This window comes from Rhinoraja longicauda, chromosome 3 (genome assembly GCF_053455715.1).
Source record: "Rhinoraja longicauda isolate Sanriku21f chromosome 3, sRhiLon1.1, whole genome shotgun sequence".
Classification (NCBI taxonomy): domain Eukaryota; kingdom Metazoa; phylum Chordata; class Chondrichthyes; order Rajiformes; family Arhynchobatidae; genus Rhinoraja; species Rhinoraja longicauda.
This window is the reverse complement of record NC_135955.1, coordinates 65012510-65031080: the sequence shown is the minus strand read 5'-3', so window position 1 is coordinate 65031080 and position 18571 is coordinate 65012510. Positions and strand designations below refer to the sequence as shown.

The following is an 18571-nucleotide window of genomic DNA, read 5'->3' as shown; positions in this document are numbered from 1 at the left end:
AAAAATACCAGAGTGCAGAATATAGTGTTACAGCATGATAGCATTACAATTACAGAGAGAGTAGAAACATAGAAAATAGGTGCAGGAGTGGGCCATTCCGGCCCTTCGAGCCAGCACCGCCATTCAATATGATCATCCAGAATCAGTACCTTGTTCCTGCTTTCTTTCCATATCCCTTGATTCTGTTAGCCCCAAGAGCTATATCCAACTCTCTCTTGAATACATCCAGTGAATTGGCCTCCACTGCCTTCTGTGGCAGAGAATTCCACAGGTTCACAACTCTTTGGGTGAAAAAGTTTTTCCTTATCTCAGTCCTAAATGGCCTACCCCTTATTCTTAAACTGTGACCCCAGGTTCTGGACTCCCCCAACATTGGGAACATTTTTCCTGCATCTAGCCTGTCCAATACCTTAATAATGTTATATGGGAGTGCAGATAAAAAGTGCATAATGAAGCAGTAGTCTTATAACAGTGGGGAAGAAGCTGGTCCTGAATCTGGTAAGATGTGCTTTCAAGCTTTTATATATTTTGCCTGATTGGGGAGTGAGGAAGAGAGAATAGTTCGGAGTTCAGTATCTGCATTGGACCAGGCAGCATTTAGCATTCTCCGTAGTCTCCTTCATGACAAGTTGTTAGAGTTGCTGAACCAGGCCTTGATACAACCAGTGAATGTACTCCCTGCTATACACTTGTAGAAGTTTCTTAGTGTATTTGTTGACATGTCAAATCTCCTCAATCTTCTAAGAAACTCGAGGTGTAGATGGTCATTTTTGTGATTGCTATGATGTGTTGGAACTGGGTCGAAAAGCTCCTTGATTATGTTGGCTGCTTTCCCGAGGCAGCATGAAGTGCAGATGGAGACAATGGTGGGAAGTCTGGTATTTGTGAAGAACTGGGAGGCACCCACAATTCTCTGCAATTTCTTGCAGTCCTTGGGCAGAGCTGTTGCCAAACCAAGCAAGCTGTGATGCAGGTGGACAGTATGATTTCTACAATGCATCTACCGAAGTTGGTAATTAGAGACATGCTGAATCTGCTCAGTCTCATCGTTTTACTCTTCTGGTAATGTAAAATAATTAACTTCTTCAATTTATACTTTCTTCAGGACTAGATTTTTGTCATCAACTTCTTTAACATCATTGTTCACATTGCAGTCACCCGTGTCATCTCATATATCATTGCCCAATCACAATCTAACTTTTGTGTTCTCCCACCCCTCCCCCTTTGCGCATTAAAACTTGTAAATTATTCAGTTCTGATGAAAGGTTAGTGCTCTGAAATGTTAGCTTTGATTTCCTCTTTTCACTGGAACTGCCAGTTATTTCCAGTTATTTGAAAATTCCAGGATCGGCAACTAAGTTTTGGGATGCCTTTATATATTAACCGTCCCATGTTTTGGTTGTGAACTCTCTTTCGAAAGCACCTGGGGGACTTTTTTTTTACAAGTTGCAAATGTTCCCGAACGAACAAAGATATTCGGTGAACTCACTCTTTGCATGACCTCCTCAACGTGCGAGACTCCAATGGACCATGGGGGGTATTCCAAATGGGGGGGGGGGGGAATAATTACAAAGAAATCGCAGTGTGCAGAAGCACCAACGAGATTGAAACAAACATTCGTGGTGTCAAACATAAGAAAACAGTCTGAAGATGGGTCTCGACCTGAAACTTCACCCATTTTTTCTCTCCAGAGATGTTGCCCGAGTTACTCCAGCTTTCTGTGTCTATCATTAGAGAACGGGGTTCTGTTTAACTGTTTCGGGCTTGAGGTGCAGGGCAGCTGCACCGTCCCAGTGTTTGTTTTTGTTGCAGGGACGTTGTTGTGCTGTGGATGGGAGCCAGGCCAGGACACTGCAGTAGCAGGGAGCCCCCCGGCGGGACCCTCACCTGAAGCAGCGGCGACGTCCGTCCGCCCCCCCCCGCCCCCGCGCGTGCGGGTTTGAACGTGGCCTCGTGACCTTTCCGCTGTGGCTTGGAACACGATACCGTTAATACCGTTAACATTGGGAACGATCATCCGTCAATCCGAGGTTTGACGTTATTGCGCTGCGAGGTTTGCCCTTAATGCTTGGAACATTTTACCGTTATCACTTGGAACGATTAACCGCCAATGCTGGGGAGCGGTTTGCCGTTATTTTTTGGAATACTTTACCGTTATTGCTGGGAGCGGGTTTGCCGTGAGGCTGCGCCGCGGACAGCGGTTGCCATCCTCACTCAACCTCTCAGTTGAAACAAAGGAGTGGGGCGGGCGCTGCCGCCGTGTCCCCCGCGACCCCCGCATGGCGATTGGCCGGCGAGAGGACGCCTCCGCCAGCGGTTGGCGCGGCCGCCAGTCAGTCAGTGCGGCCCGGGCTGGGAGGCGACTCTCCCCGGGGGCAGAGAGAGAGAGAGTGAGAGTAGGTTGAGGCGGAGCGGACACGGTGGGGGAAGGAAGGTGAGGAAAACGCGGGGGCTCCTGTCTTCTCGATCTGAAGATGGTGCGAGGATAAAAACAAAACAAAAAAACCTCCACAGTCAGCGACACTTCAGTGGAGAGGAAAGAAGGTGCTTCTGCTGCCCGAGGCAGGTCTGAGCGCACGGCCAGGGTGGGGGCGCGGGTTGGTAAAGGGTCGGCGCATCTGAACGTCCCCTCAGCCGTCAGTAAATGAGCGCTGGACTGAGGCACGCAGGCAGAGGCCGGCGGTAGCTTGTTCCTGGGGGTGGGTGAGGCAGCCTGGCTCATTGAGTGAGACTGGGTGTCCCGTCGCTTCTTCGCGGACCGACCTTTGACGGCCGGGGTTGGGGCTGGAGAGCCGGAGGGGCGTTTGGACGCTGCTGTTGGTGCCGCCAGGACCTGCATCCATCCCCAGCGCCGAGTCTACTTTGAACACGTCCTTGCTTGGGCATCCCGGGGAAGCACTGCAGTCAAAGGGTTAATGATTTGGATGAAGGGGGCCAGCGCTAAAAAAAAAACAACCCCAACTGGAGGCATCGGAAGTAACTCTCAGGAGCAAAGGAAGCTGCATGGGGTTGCTGTTGATGTGATAATAAATTAGCAAAACAAGTGGACAAAAATAAGATGGTAGCACTCGGCTGCCAGAAGAGGGAAATAGTTAATGACCTTTCAATTTGGGATCAGGAAATTTGAAGTGGTGTAAAAAATATACTTGACTGGAAGCTATGCAATGTAAAAAAAAAACAAAGATGTTAGGGGATTCTTATAATAGGGTAAGAATAAGACCATAACAATGCCAATGGCAAGATATAGAGCTGAACGTATGTAAAACTTGAGTTCGACCATAGTTGGGCATATGTGTAGTTTTGCTTACTATTATCCAAAGGAATGATATGCTGAGTACCTCAAGCAGAGTAGTTTCCCCACAGTTCTTACCAAGTGTACTGAAGAGGAATTTGATGACTGATGAATACTTAACTAATTCATCTTAATCAAAATTTGCTGCTAGAATATCTTAATCCTTTTACAGTTTCACTTGTAGTAAACAAGCTAGTGGTAGTAAACAAGCCATTTGACAGTTCCAAGTTAGTTAGATGATCAGCTGGAACTGGTTACCTGTCTGGAGCTTGGGAGCTGGTAGAATACATAGGGAGTGAGAGATTGGGTTCTGCTATGGTGCTCATAAATTCATCAATTATAGGAGTAGAATTAAGCCATTCGGCCCATCAAGTCTAATCTGCCATTCAATCGTGGCTGATCTATCCTTCCCTCTCAACCCCATTCTCCTGCCTGCTCCTCATAGCCCCTGATAACCTTACTAATCAAGAATCTGGCAATCTGTGCCTTAAAAATACCCAATGAGTTGGACTCCACAGCCGTCTGCGCCAATGAATTCCACAGATTCACCACCCTCTGACTAAAGAAGCTGAGTACAGTTTTTACTGTGTAAGGAATGAGAACTTGATGAAAAGGGAGAGATGCTGTTTACAAAAAAAGACACAAAGTGCTGGAGTAACAACAGGTTAGGCAGCATCTCTGGAGAACATGGATAAGATGGCGTTTTGGGTCAGGACCCTTCTTAAGACTGATTGTGGGGGGGGGGGTTAAAGAGGAGAAAGAAATCATGTAAGGAGGAGGGGCAGGACAGACTGGCAGATAATGGGTGGATACAGATGGGGGGTGGACACAAACTAAGGGTTGGCATTCATGACAAAGACATGGGGACATTTCTTCAAAGAACAGCTATCCTCAGGATGTAATTATGAACCCAAGAAGACTGTGGAAGTTCTGTCGCTAAGTGCATTCAGAACAAAATTCAATGAGTTTATTTTAGTTATTAAAGGAATCCTTGGTTGTGGGATTTTTGCAGGAAAGTGATGCTGAGGCTGAAGGTCAGTCGTGACGATACTGAATAACAGAGAAGCCATGTGCAGCTGAATGACCCACTCCAGCTTTTGTTCCTCAAGGTCTTCTACGTTTATTTGTCTTAAAATGATTATTCCTGTCCCTGATTATTTGATTTTTCTGAGTTTCAAACACGACTCCAGTTAAGGTCACCTTCTAAATCTAACATTATAGTTAACGTTTGGGGAATTGTACGTTTGGATGAATTACCGTAAATAAAAGAGAAGGTCTGTAATAAGACGGGGAGCAGTAAAACAGAATTGAAGAAGACATGCAGGGTATCCCTGGTTGAAAGAGGCTTACAAAGAAGAGTGTCCAAAAGAAGTGTAAATAGATGATCAAAATCTGAGATGGTAGAGGAGAATGTCTCTTCCGCCACATTGATTCATTTCCTTCTTTTTGCTCCAATGTTTTCTAAGGACTTTGACCAGTATACTTTTAAGTGCATTTTCCCCAGGTGTTTTTATAGTTTTGACGCAAAAAAAGAAACAAGGTGAATCACAGTGGAAATGGACTTTTGCAGATAAGTATAACCCCAAATTGGGTTATATTTATCTAATCCAGTCCCAAACACTTTCCTTCATGCTTGGGTAAAAAACAAACTGCTCGAGGAACTCAGCAGGTCAGGCAGCATCTTTGGAGTGAAATGGACAGATAAATTTTGGGTCGGGACTCTTCAGTCTCAAAACATTGTCAGTCTATTTCCTTCACAGGTGCCTCCTAACCCACTGAGTTTCTCCAGCAGTTTTTTTTGTTGAGGTTCCAACATCTATAAGCTCTTGTATCTCCGTTATACTTAGGCCTGTTCAAATGTCGTCACTGGGATCTAGAGTGCTATGCTCGTCACAAAGGTTGATCTCCTGCCTTCAGTAGAGCTAGTGCCATCTTCATTCCCTTGATTGGAGTACTCAGTGTGCCTTGTGGAGGCTTCTATCCACATTCTTCACAGTTGACCACCAGCGTGTAGTTATCAATACTGTGGCTTGAAATTAGGGGTTAATTATACTCTTGCAATGGCCTTCCAGAAACTTCTCTGTTTAATAAATTTTAAGGGAATCTTTGATTGCAACTCTTCAAAGGTGAGGCAAGGATAGAAAACTGAACTCCATTCCTTTGGCCTCTATTTCTCTTTCCCAATACTGACCGTTTGGTTACCTATTCAATCACTAATCCAATAACCTGTATTGCCAAAGTATCTTGAGTCTGAAGAAGGGTCCCAGAATATCGCTTGTCCATTCTCTCCACAGTTGCTGCCTGACCTGCTGAGTTTTGCTTGCCATAATATAATTACATGTGCATTTGGACTGACTCACTGGTCCTGCCAGTTTTGTAGATTTGGATCTTGCGGTATTTTGCATGGTTCCCAGCTCCTTTGTTTAAGGAGCTTCTTCACCATATCCTTTTACATGCATTTTCTCTTCACAGCCTCCATACATTTCTCCCACTTGAAACACTCTCTCTCTCTGGCCCTATTGTTATCATTCTGTGTGTGCTGAACACCAGTGCAATTTTGTTTTCCCACTAGAGTCATTTAGTGTAAGACTGCAGAAAAAGTCTGTGATAGACAAAGGAGGAATTCTGCAAGATTTGACAGGTGTGAAGTCTGCTTTGCCTTTTTAATCCCTGTAACATGGTTCTCCTAGTCCATTTGTGTCTGCCTTGAATATATTAAAAGACTGAATATCTACAGCTCTCTTTACTAGAGAACTCTAAATGTTTATAACATTGCACAAAAAAAATCCATCCATCTCGATTGTTAGGGCTGTTCCCCTGTTATTGTGCAAGTTAATATACTTTCAAGTCTACTGAATGTGTGTATGTTAATATAGGCCTTTGTCCTTCAGCTCCTCTTTAGGATGTGCCATAAGTTCTCACTGTTGCCCGACTACAGTAAAGCATAGACTGTATGCTTTACACAGGGCTTTGGAATGTACTCAAAGTTACAGGAAGAGTTAATGAACTGTAAGAGAAGAAAAGAGAGGGTGATTCGGAGGCATAGGAAAATGTGTATACCAAAACATCTGATTCTTCCTTGAATTAATTATTTTTATTAACTAAGAGCCAAGAGACTGCAGTGATTATTAAACGTTGAAGGAGCTAGGGCTTTAGTAAGTTTGTGTGTGTGTGTGTGTGTATCTACTGGTGGAGATATAAAACTCAGTGGTTCAATATCAAGATTTGGGCAAGGATTTATCATTGTGCATGTTTAACTTATTATTGAGTACAACATGAGAGTGGTCACAGTGGAAGAGATTCAGGCATGAATCAAAATGGGAAGTTAAAATGTTGATAATCTTGAGTAGGAAGATGATAACCCTGTCAATTGAAAATGAAGAGGATCTGCAAAACCATGGAAGTTCAGCAAGATAATGACTACTGGTCTATTAATGGTCACATAGTAGGCAAAGGTTATGCTATGTAGAATGGTGAAAGAATTGTGAGGAGAAAATGATCAAGCAGACAGTTTGAAAATGATCAAACAAACAGAAAGAATCTTCTTGAGTGCTTTAATTTATAAAAATAAAGAAAAAGCTCAAGGAAACAAATGTCAGGAAGAACAGAAATGACCCAGCATAATAAAGATGAGGGAAAACCCAACTTGGATCAGATGACAATTTGACCATATTCCTCCAGATTAAAAGTTAGATGGCATTGCTCCTGAATAGATGCACCGTATAAAGCATACTGTCCGCAAGAAATTGCAGAGAGTTGTAGATATAGCCCAGTCCATCATACAGACCAAACTTCCCACCATTGACTCCATCCACACTTCAGGCTGCCTCAGAAAAGTAGCCAATGTAATCAAGGGCCTGTTCCACCTCGGTCATTCCTCTTTTTCCCAGCTCCCATTCGACAGTAAGTACAAAAGCTTTGAATGTGTCTCCATCACACTGGAACAGCTTCCTGTCTGTTATCAGGCTTCCAATGGTCCTTCCATAAGCTAGGGTACTGAATAATGCACCTCTACCCCATTGTGGACATTAGATTTTGTCTGTGGAACTAATGCACAACAATGTTCTGCACTCTGTATCTTTCCTCCATTGTACTTGAGTTTGACTTGATTGGTCATATATGGTATATCTGATCAGTTTGGATAGCAAGCAAAACAAAGCTTTTTGCTGTACCTTGATACATCACAAAAATGAAATTAAACCTAGCCTAGGAGATAGCCTTGTCACAGTTGACCTCCAGGAGTTGATTTGTAGTATCTTTTGAAAATGGATACATTATGAATTTGATTTATTATTATTGTTAAATTGATTTATTCTGTTGTCAGCTGGTACAAATGCAGAGTACATTTCTAAATATAGTTTAAATTTAGACAAGCTTTTGGTCAGATGGTTGCTGCTGATAAGTGCCATGTTTTGTTTTACAATTTCTGATGAAAAACTGGTTTATGTGGTCAAGTACATATGTAGATATTCTATGTGCTGTCGTGCCCTCTAAAACAGATTCTGCAGTTACTGTTGAATTGCAAAAAGGGGCAAGCACAGTAAAAGATTTCAATATGTGTTTATAATGCCATTGGGGATTCTTTGTCATTTGAGATTAGTTTCAGCCTCTGATGCATAATGCTTCAGTTCTGTTCCATATGACTGTCAAGGGATTATACACTGAAGTCCTGAGAAAACTTGACACTTAGTTTATAAGGCTAATAAATCAAGATGATGCAGTTTTGAACTTTTCCCAGCTGCAGATATAACACTGTTTTTTTTCCATTCCCACCATCTCTGAGCTGGTTGATATGAAGGGGAAAAAAAACAACAACAAAATAAACACTTCCACCATAGTTGTTGCAAAAGAAAATCTATTGCTGCTCTTCATCTGTATGCTTGAGTGGCAAATGCTGGTCTTTAATTGGTGATTTAAATTGTATTGACTATTGAAAATGTGTGACCACTGAGTTTTATTTTTAAAGTAGATCATTGAAATGTTTAGATTAGTAGAGTGTGCATACCATCACTTCTACTTTTGTCGTGATTTTTAATTGTTGGGCCTAATTTAGTTTTACAAATTGAGTGAGTCCAGTAAAAGTGAATTTTCTTCTATATCTGGTGGCATACTTCAGATTGGAAATTCAGAACTTTAAATTACACCTCCATGTAGACGTGTGGTTGCTTTTAAGTGTTGGTGCATCAATTAATTTGAGAGGGGCTATCTGTTTATCAGACTTGCTGTCCAGGTAAATGGCAAGTAAAGTGGAGCTTACTGTGGTTGAAATGGGAGTTGTATAACAGCTTTACTGAGGGTCAGAGGAGCAGTTCAACTTGAATAGATTGTTAATTTCATGGATGTGGTAACTAAGAAGATTAAAGAGGGCATTGCTATAGACGTTGTCTGGAATTTAGCAAGTCCTTTGACAATGTACCGCATAGAGGCTGGTCTAGAAGGTTGGTTCATGTGGGATTCAGTGCAAGCTAGTCAATTGAATACAAAATTGGTTTAAAGTTTGGAGAGAGAGGGGGTGGTGGTGCAGGGTTGTTTTATTAGACCAAGACATCTACAAGTGGTGTGCCACAGGGATTGGTGCTGAGTCCAATGTTGTTTGTTATTTATATTAACCCATTTGGATGTAAACCTTAGTTGGTAAGATTAGTGAGTTTGGCAGATGACACTAAAATTGGTGGTGTGGTGGACAGTGAAAGTTATCTATGATTACAGTGGGATCTTGATTAATGGGGCCAATGGGCTGAAGTATGACAGATGGAGTTTAATTCGGGTACAGTGATGTGTTGCAATTTGGTAGGACAAACCAGGCCAGTCTCAGTGGGTGTTGTATAACAGAGTCCTGGGGAGTTCATGTACATAGTTCCATGAAATTGGACACAATTACAATATTTAAAAGACACAGGGTGAGGAAGAAGGCATTTGACATGCTTGTGCACTGGAGTTGGGTCGTCACATAACAGCCCAAATCCTCTGAAGAAGGGTCTCATCCCGAAACGTCTCCCATTCCTTCTCTCCAGAGATGCTGCTGTTCTGCTGTTACTCAGCATTTTGTGTCTATCTTTGGTCTAAACCAGCATCTGCAGTTCCTTCCTACACAAAACTTTCATGAGTTGGATTTGAAGTATGGTGTACAGTTCTTGTCTAGTAAGGATATTATTAAACTGAAAAGACTACAAAAAAAATTTGAAGATGTTACCAGGTCTGCAAGATTTGAGTTGCAAGGAGAAGCTGAGTCTTTTCCCTGCAACATAAGAAACTGAAGGGTGACAGTTTAGTTTAGAGATACAGTGCAGAAACAGGCTCTTCGGCCCAGAGATTACACCGACCAGCGATCCCCATACACTAGCACTATCCTACAAACTAGGGACAATTTTTGTAACAATTTTTCCAGAAGCCAATTAACCTACAAACCTGTATGTCTTTGGAAAGAGCTGCCAGAGGAAGTGGTCGAGATGGATGCAATTACGACATTTAAAAGACACTTGGAGGTACATGTGTTAAAGTTTGTTTCTTAAAACAGACAACAACATAAACAGTTAAAGGTAAACCAAGCAAAGCTATAATTATCGTCAGACGGGATTCCATGCTGTATAGCTCTATGCCTCATTGAATGGGTATTGTGCACTCGATAAAAACTAAACACACACAAAGTTGAACCTTGTCTATTTCAATCTAAAGTGCTTCTTTAGCAGCTAGCTAAATATGGTTATTGAGCTTCTGAGATACCCCCAAATTAACTTTTTCAAACATTTTCACATTCTTTTTTTTCCTTTTGCATCCTTTCTTTGTCTCTTAATTTTACATTTACTTGATTTGGCATGGAAATTGCCCATATTGCTTTATACTTGCTGCTCAGTCTTTGTATTAATTTAACATCAGTCTGTTTGGTTTAGCAGACATACACTTGCTTGGTCTGCTCACTCTGATCTTGGATGTATGCGTCCACAGATGTACGCACATTCAGCAACTTGTTAAATGATGTAAAACCTGAAAATACAAGGCGAGATTTAATTAAAAATATACCTTTGGATGACCCACTGCTGCAAATAACACGTCAGTTATTATCTATTTCAAACTAAAATGATCTAGCAAATTGAATTGTGCATCTTACCTTGAAGTAGGTGATCTGCAAACATTCTAAATTAATTTAAAACCACTTGGTAACACTATATTGACATCGTTTAACCAGTATTGTACATGCAAGTATTAATGTGAATAAACAATTTTGCAGTGTACCCAAGGAATAAATGGAACTGTAAATTATTGATCGCTAACACTGCTTTGGCTAGCACCTTTCTAGTCTCTCAAGACATCAAGAATATGTGGATCTAAAGCAAGTTGGCCATTACAGCACAGGCTGAGTGCTGAACATGAAATTAATTAAGGGCAAGTTCAATTCCTTGTTGCAATTGGAATTGATATGCAACTTAAATGTCCCAAACCTTTTCCCTTAATGGGTTTTATTTGCCAATTCTTAAAATCTTGCCATGAGTTGATGCTATTGCATTCAAACTTTGTGCACATGATACTGCACCTCAATTCTATCTTTGACTTGGTCCTTGTAAATCCATCATTTTTAGTAGTTAATCGCCTTTTGCGATTTATTTCTTATTATACAGTATATTACTTCACAAGTACTGCTCCCTGTGAGTCAAATTATTTTGCATTACTTTTGGTACATACAACTTCCCAAGTATATGAACTTGTCCATTCCTTTGAACTTCAGGCTTTCAAATGTTCTAGGTGTAACCTTATTTTTTGGGAAACAAATTTTAATCTTCTATTTTGTTTATTAATGTGTTAGCACAGCAGTATACCAAAGTTTCAACTCGCAACATTATTCACGTCATCAAGGTTTCTCTTGCTGTATCCTGTCTCATCTTGCATAATTTCACTCAACTGCATGGTGTTTCAACTTCCCAATACCTTATTATCATAACTATTGAATTAAAAAAAATTAAAATAAATGTTTGTAACTTCTTTCATTGCGACACTCCTTTGCAGTGTTCATTGTGGCACAGTGGAACAGCAGTAGAGTTGCTGCCTTACAACATCAGAGTCCTGGGTTCGATCCTGACTATGGGTACTGTTTGTACGTTCTCCCTGTGACTGCGTGGGTTTTCTCTGGGTTTCCTTCTGCATCCCAAAGACGTATAGATTAATTAGCTTTGGTAAAAATTGTAAATTGTTCCAAGTGTATTGGGTAGTGCTAGTGTACAGGGTGATTGTTGGTCGGCACAGACTCTGTGGGCCAAAGGGCCTGTTTTCGTGTTGTATCTCTGAAGCAAAGTAAAAGTAAACTGTTGAGTGTTACTTTTGATCTTGAAGTAATGAAGTAATCCTTCACCGTTTTTGATTAATGCTTTTCGATGTGCTTAAATATTGCTTTGGTTAAATAATGAATTGCAGAGGTTATTTTCTTTCTGCAAAATACTGGCAGGAAAAGTAAAATCAGTATTTTGTGCAGTTTATTCTTAGTTTTAATTGTTACCCCTTTGCTCTTTGCAAATTCTAAAACCAAGAATGTTTAATCAAATATGCAAAGCTAAATTTGGATGTTTCCAAAAATGTTTGATTTATGTTTGGCAGATGTCAGGCTGTTATTTTGTACCTCATAAAATGCCATGTTCTTAAGGCTGCAGCACAATGTTGGCAAATGCACAATTTCCACAGGAAATGCTTACATTCCTAACTGTACCATATTTGAAGGTATTGCATGCATCTGCAACAAATATACTCTATGGAAAATGTTGCACGCTATGCAGTTGTTTCAATATAGTTAAGCATGATAAATAAGTCTCTTGGCAGAAATATAAAGATTAAGTACAGTTACAGAAAGTGGAACAGTACATAAGAGAAACCAAACACATTTACTGCTTGGAGTAGCAATTTTAAAACCACATTTTTATGAAAATTTGCTGTGAAGACAGATCTTTTGGTAAATCTGAAGTCTTTACTATTCATTTAATTAGAATAACAGTACCAATTTCATGTTCTATCGTATCAGAATTCAGAGATGGTACCCATTCGTCTACTTGTACACTATGCCTGATGAATACTTGTAATATGAAGAAAATGCTTGCCTGGATATTTATTTACATTCTGAAAAATAAACACATTATTAGTTGATTTATTAAATCAAAATGCTAAATGTAACTAAAATCAAAATAGAAAAATAAGGAACTGCAGATACTGGTTTCAAAAAAAGATGCAAAGTACTGGAGTAACTCAGTGGGGGAATGGATGTGTGCGTGGGAGGAGGGGGGGATGGGGGTAGGTCAGGCAGCATCTTTGGAGAACATGGATAGGTGACATTTCGAATTGGGAACCTTCTTCAGTCCCCAACCCAAAGCTGCACCTATCCGTGTTCTCCAGAGGTGCTGTCTGACCTGTTGAGTTACTTCAGCACTTTATTTTTAAAACTGAAGTATTTTACATTGTTTTCTGTGCCAACTGTTTCTGAACAATTGTTCTCTAAGATACATATCAAGGTCTACTTAACTCAAAGGACTATGAAGCAGATTTCCTGTGAATGTTATGTTTTACACAATCACATTAACAATTAACAAGCCTAAGTGAATGCTGTAAATACTGGTAATTTGGAAATTGCTCTTCCTGTTTCTTGTGCCTTAGTCCTGGTATTTCTTGAAATTTGTAAAAAGACCATCACTTTTGATTGTATGGGCTAAGTTGCTATTAGTCAATGTGACTTCAAACACAGTCTCTGATAATATTACCTAGATGTCGCACAGAAAATCTAATAATTCCAAATCTAATATTTGCCTTGATTTTAAATTGTCAGAAATTTGCACACCTATCATTGCAATGGAAGAGAGAAAATTAAATAAAGCAGCTTGCTGTGTTATCCCTGTATATTTTTCCTTCTGCACAAGGTAAAAATATGACATTAAACTCACTCAGTCACATTGCATCTCTCAATCTTGTAGATTTGTATGGCCACTGCATTCCACAAAGGTAGACCCTTCAGTTCACATTTTTTCAACTAATGTCAGTATATGGGGAATCATAGTTATTTATCCAGATCATTATGGCTGTCATCTAAAGACGTATAGTCCGACTCACACAGGATAACAAGCTATCAATCCTTTAGAGTCGGTGGTTGATATATGTGAAAGCTACCATGAAATTCTCGGTAAGAATGTCTATAATTAATATATATCGCCACCTTAAGGTAATTCACATAGTTTGTAGCATGACATAGTGGTCTGGATGTCTTGTGTTACCACTAACTTCATCATACCTTCAAATAGGTGGTGAATCGATGGAATTCGTTGCTACAGACAGCTGTGGAGGCCGTCTTTGAGTATTTTTAAAGTTGAGATTGACAGGTTCTTGATTAGTAAGGGTGTCAAAGGTTATGTGGAGAAGCCAAGGGAATGAGGTTGGGAGTGACAGATCGATTAGCCATGATTAAATGGCAGACTAGACTTGATGGGCTGAATGGTCTTATTCTGCTCGTATGTCTCGTGAACATATGAACAAGCTCAAGTATTTACAGATGTGATGGAGGCACCTTTGTCTCATACCTGTTTTTTTCATCTCTGTCCTTTGTCCAACTATCTGCCTATCAACCCCCCCCCCCCCCCCCCCCCCTCCCCCTTGCCTGTGTTCACATATTACTGGCCATGCTTTCCCCTGCCTCCTCTCTTCCAGCTTTCTTTCTTCCCCTCACCCCTTACAATTAGTCTGAAGAAGGGTCCTGGCCCAAAACATCATCTTATTTATGTTCTCCCTGATGCTGCCTGACGTGCTGAGTTACTCCAACACTGTATTTCTTTGTAAACCAGCATCTGCAGTTCCTTGTTACTATATCACTGGGATTTGTTTAGTTGAATGGTATGCAATTGGCCTCATTCTATCTCATGATTTTATGTTGCCACAGTACTAGTGGTAGTCAAGGGTTTAGTTAAACCTGGGAGTCTTTATTCCACCTACTCTTTCTCTCTCAAATATTTGCTCCTCCCATCGTGGGTTTCTGCAGAGGATCAGCCAATTTGGAATAATTTTCCTTGAAATTCCTGCAGTAATTAAATAGTCCCAGTACCTGGTTTAGACCTTTCACCGTTATTCGTTGGGGGAAGTTCAGAACAGTTTGTTTCATTTTCCCCAGAATGTGTTTCTCTCCCTGATAATGTTGCTGGTCCCACTTTCGGGTATTTCAATCGTATTACAACACTTCCTAATACAGTGTCCATTGCATTTCTCCTATCCCTTCTTGTTTACTTTTTAAATGGAGGGTATTGTTAACATTTCTGCCATAACTGATGGGTAAACAGTGCAAAATTCATATGTTTACCCATGAGATTATTTGCTGCCCACGGAATTCTTACAATTTCCTCCTTTTTTTCAGACTAATAAACAATTCCCTCAGATCCCTTTTTTTTTGTAAGGTAGGAATTGACGTAATTGACTAGCAAAGTGAACCACAGACCCTCATTTACATTTTACCAGGCACATGCTGAACTTTAAGCAAATTATATATTTTCATTCTGTGAATCCTGGCTGCTTGTTTGTCTTTCATAATCACAGGTTTTGACGTAAAATGCAACTATGTTTCTCCAAAAAAACTCAAACTCAAAATCAGTAATCCAAAAGTCTTGAGTAATATCCTTTAACCATTTGGAAATGCATTGTTATTAAGAACAAACAACATTTGAGATTGAAACAATTGGGGAGTAATCTTAAGTTTTCAATTTAAATATAAATTACTTGCCAATTTCCCCAAATTCCAATTTCTTCTGAAAAGCTGACTTCTTACGAGCAGAATAGACTTATTCACATATCTAACACATTAACCTGGATTTCACGTGGCCAGAAAAACACACAAAGTGCAGAGATAGTTCAGAGGTGATACGCTACACTCCTAGAACATGGATAGGTGACGTTCGGATCAGGACCGTTCTCCAGACTAAATGTAGTAGGAGGGACAAAGCTGAAGAAAAGAGGTGGGGACAGGACAAGGCCTGGCAAGTGATAGATGAATTGGACAACCACACACACCTAAAGAAAATCGTTCAAACCCTTAAGGCTTTGATAAATATGAATGGTGGAAGACATTGTTCATGCAAAGACATACATGTTAACATTCCCCTATCATCCAAACTCTTAACAGCTTCCAAATCCCATTAGTGTTTTAAAATGGTGAGATGATCTGGTGCCTTTCTTGCTTGAGGTTGGGGTGGTCCACATTCCCTAACAAAGTAACCTGGTTTCCCACAATTACAACAACACAACCACTAGTTTCCATTCATTCACTGTTCCTTCATTTCTCCATATTTTTGCTGATGTCTGAGCCTCCTGTTTCTTTAATGTCTCTCTCTCCCAAGCTCTCATAATTTTCCTCGACATCCATGCCTTCCCATGGTTATTGTCCTCTGAATCATTCACTATTTTAATGAATGGTTCGATTAACATGAAAGATGGCTTTTCACAAACTCCTCCTAAGATTATCTCCATTTATGTGGTCCTAGTGTCCTGGTCCATAAACTCTACTGTAATACATCCACAATCTATTAAAGTGTGGTTCTGGATGTTCTTCCAGTCCCTGTCGGCACTCTGTTAGGGATGTTGCTGGATCTCGAGCTCCCTGGCTCCCTTTAACTCTTCCTTGAACTCGTCAAATGTAGTACTCCAGACCTTGTACTTGAGCTCAACTTTCCCTTAATATTTGGTCCCAAGCATGCTCTTTTTCTCCTCTCAAATACCCCAGCCAATGCCGTCTGTCCACTGGTGGGGTGGTAGATCACACATCCGCTACTATGACATGGCCCTGGTAACGCCGCACCTGGAGTTTTGGTCTCCTAATTTGAGGAAGGGCATTATTGCTATTGAGGGAATGCAGTGTAGGTTCACCAGGTTAATTCCCGGGATGACTGACATATGATGAAAAAATGGGTTGACTGGGCTTGTATTCACTGGAATTTGGAAGGATGAGAGGGGATCTTATAGAAACATAAAATTCTTAAAGGATTGGACAGGCTAGATGCAGGAAAAATGTTCCTGATGTTGAGGAAGTCCAGAACCAGGGGGTCGCAGTTTAAGAATAAGACGTAGGCCATATAGGACTGAGATGAGGAAAACCTTTTTCACCCAGAGTTGTGAATATGTGGAATTCTCTGCCACAGAAGGCAGTGGAGGCCAATTCACTGGGTGTTTTCAAGAGAGAGTTGGATTTAGCTCTTGGGGCTAAAGGAATCAAGTGATATGGGGAAAAAGCAGGAACAGGGTACTGATGATCAGCCATGATCATATGGAATGGCGGTGGTGACTCGAAGGGCCGAATGGCCTACTCCTGCACCTATTTTCTATGTTTCCATGTTTTCTACTGTCTACCTGCATGATTTCATACTTTCCTCATTTTATGCTTGCTTTACTACTACTAAATTTCATATTTTCATGTTTCCTTTGTCCCTTCCAGCATTCTTTTCTGTGAAGGGTGCCTCCATATAATTTCTCGATTATCATTTAAAATTTTAAGTTAATCTTTTATTATGAACCACTATTGTTTGTACTATGGATCCCTAGAAAACAAAATATTCACCTCTCTGCTGAGGTTGAATACAAGTTTTATAAAATTATATTTACAGCTTTACATCTTTTAACTGTCATGACATGAAGATATATTTCCATATTCTGCTAGGGTGACAGGGGATTTAAGAAATTTTCTCTACTATGATCCCATTCTTTTTGAAGGCATTGTTAAACTCTTGCAATAACACAATAAATAATCGGAGGCCAATGGATTTTTTACAGGTAAGTTGAAATTGATGAATGACACTGATGATATTTTGGTTGTACATAGCTTTGATCACACTCCATCTCTTTTCAGTTTGGGGCTCCACACATCAGGAAAGATGCATTGATCTCTGAGGAATACAAGATAGATTGAGCAGAATGAAACCATATTTGACTGAATGCAAAATGCATCCATTGCCTTATTTAAGATTCCAAGGAGGTTGACTAAATAGATGGTGAAAGGATATTTTCCCCTGTAGAAGTAGGAATATATTTTAAAAATAGATGATGGTTTAGTTTTTTGTTTAAAAGATTCAGCATTGAAATAGGCCCTTTGGTCCACCAAGGCGACAAACGATCACCTGCACACTGGTTCTATGTTATCCCATTTTCGTATCCTACACATTAGGGGCAATTTACAGAAGTCAATTAATGTACAAACCTGCATATTTTTGGAATGTGGGAGGAAACCCGAGCATATGGGGAAAACGCGGAGAACGTACAAACTCTGCACAGACAGCACACGTAGTGGGGATCTAACCTGTGGTGCTGTGAAGCAACAGTCTACTGCTATGCTGCCCATTAAACACAGTGGGGAGGTTGAGAGAAAATGTTTGCTCAAAGTGCTGTAAAGCTTGGTAATGCTTTGCCCCAGATGGACGTGGCTGATGTTGAATGAATTAGTTGAATATGTTCGTGTCTGAGTTCAGATTCTCTATGGCCTTCATGGCAGAGCTGGTTTGAGGGCCATATGTTCTGCTTTTGCTCCAGTTTCTTCCAACGATCAATTATGACATACCTCTGTAATATATGCTGTATGTAAAACTATCATTATACAAATGGAATTTCAAAATATGCAGCATATAAAATGCGGTTCTATGGTAGCACTCATGCTTGTGAGTCAAAAGGTTGCGGGTTTAAGTCACTCTCCAGAGATGTGCGCTAAATTTAGATTGATGCTCCAATATTGAATCCTACTTTTAAAATGTCATAGTCTAATTGGGTGAATTGAACCCATAGAATCCAAATCCTTAATATAGTCAACCATGTCTTCTGAATTAAGATAAGCACAAAATGCTGGAGTATCTCAGCAGGACTTCCTTATCAAATTCTATGGCAAACTCATTAACGTTGATTACATCTTCATGTCATTTCATTTGAAAGATATAAAGTTGAAACATAATTTTATACGATTCCTATTCATCTTCAGCCAAGTTGCAAATATCATTTTTGTATTTTCTCGTACTTGAACTCTCTTTTTCAAGTTTGCCGTCTAATGCTTTAGTTGAGGCTCAAAGAGCTGGTGTCAAGCAAAGTATATTCAAGATTCTCAGAATATTAAGATACTGGATGAGATCTATCTTTTCTTTCTAAAAGTAATGATGATATAAATAATGATGTCACCGTTCTATTGATTCTACTGCTTTTGAGTTTATAGAATTAGGAAGTTTACACACTAATCCATTTCTATCCTTGTCTGCTAACATAACCACAAATTCTCCTAATTTAACCAGAAACATCAGCATA

The 18571-nt window shown here is 40.2% G+C and overlaps 1 protein-coding gene across 4 annotated transcripts in view; it reads left to right on the top strand.

Annotated features, from left to right (window-relative positions):
- Window positions 1-1944: 1944 nt before the first annotated feature.
- The window catches only part of sncaip (synuclein, alpha interacting protein), a 59830-nt gene continuing 43203 nt past the window's right edge, over window positions 1945-18571 (top strand). Inside the window, exon 1 of one of the 4 annotated variants that reach the window (XM_078396292.1) lies at window positions 1945-2053. The gene's annotated coding sequence lies outside the window, so the exon portion shown is untranslated. Of the gene's footprint in view, window positions 2054-2202; window positions 2563-18571 lie in introns of those variants that run through there. The other 3 variants (XM_078396291.1, XM_078396290.1, XM_078396289.1) reach the window with 3 other exon arrangements.